The sequence below is a fragment of the Mastomys coucha genome, unplaced genomic scaffold, assembly GCF_008632895.1.
Source record: "Mastomys coucha isolate ucsf_1 unplaced genomic scaffold, UCSF_Mcou_1 pScaffold22, whole genome shotgun sequence".
In the NCBI taxonomy this organism is placed as follows: domain Eukaryota; kingdom Metazoa; phylum Chordata; class Mammalia; order Rodentia; family Muridae; genus Mastomys; species Mastomys coucha.
This window is the reverse complement of record NW_022196905.1, coordinates 261,404,353-261,405,582: the sequence shown is the minus strand read 5'-3', so window position 1 is coordinate 261,405,582 and position 1,230 is coordinate 261,404,353. Positions and strand designations below refer to the sequence as shown.

The 1,230-nt window shown below is 43.0% G+C and overlaps 1 pseudogene; it reads right to left on the bottom strand.

Moving 5' to 3' along the window:
- Positions 1-286: 286 nt before the first annotated feature.
- On the bottom strand, positions 287-1,171 carry LOC116070347 (annotated as a pseudogene).
- Positions 1,172-1,230: the final 59 nt, after the last annotated feature.

Below are 1,230 nucleotides of genomic sequence, written 5' to 3'. Positions count from 1 at the left end.
ATGAAAGGAATTATATGTGACATTCTATGGGTTCCTTTTTATCCTTTGAGATATTTTTTGTCTTGGAAGGTATTCAGTGTGAGTTACAGTGTCCACCCTGCTCTTCTTACTCCCAGCACAATGCTTACTTGAATTATCTGTCTGTTCTCACCCACCTCTAGACCGTGCTCCACACTCAGTCTAGTGACTGTTTACATTAATAATACTTAAAAGTGGGCTTCTTTTTTTTTTTTTTTGAACGGTAGACCAAGTCTTGATTTTTTATTACTTAAAAAAAGATGCATACTTATTTTGCTTTCTGACTCTGTGCTTGTGCCTTCAACACTTTCACAACGATTTTCTGCTTCTCAATAAGGAAAGCCCACTTGATTCTGTCACGGACACACTTGGCGCACATGTAGCCACCATAGGCCCTGCTGACATGCTTCTTTGTCTTAGACAATCTCATAAGGACTTTGGGTTTCACGGCCTGAACCCCTTGAAGTCTGCCTGGGCATGTGCCACATGCGGACTTAGGTGCTTTCCCAACTTTCTTGGTGTAAAGGTAAACAATCCTGTTGCCAGGGATTCGAGACAGCCTAGTTTTGTTAGAGGTTGTATTGTAGGAAAGCCTATGATGGTATGTCAAACGCTGGATCATACTGAGTGCTTCTAAGCACCGTCCCAGAAGAGGGAAAGGAAGGGAAAAGTGGATTTCTTAGTCTGTTTATCTTTATCTTATTTTTTTGTGGTGCTATATCAAGCTACCAGGAACTAGAGAATTTTGAAGCAGACATTTTTCTCGTGTTTCTGGAAATTGGGAAGTCCAAGTAAGTGACTTTGCCAGTAGAACTGCTTCCACCTGTTTGTCCAGGCTGGAGGGCTAGAAGGATTGCTCACACTTGTCTTTTGGTGAGACTTTTGCCCTTTTGATCTGAAGGCTTCTTATCCCAGCACTGGATTAGATCAGGGGCCAGGTGGCTAACACAGGCATTTTATAGGATACACTCAGACAAAATTGTGTCTGTCTCTGCAGTCTTGTGTGTTCACTCAAACGTTCACATTCATTTGGAGACAAGGTCTTGCTATGTAAGACCCGGGTTCACCTGAAAGTAATCAAGGTCCTTTTTTTATTTCCCACCTCCTGCCCCTGCCTGAGACACGGTTTCTCTTGTGCTTCCCTGGCTATCCTAGAACTCACTCTTTAGACCAGGCTGATCTCAAACTCATAAAGATCCCACTGCCTCTGCC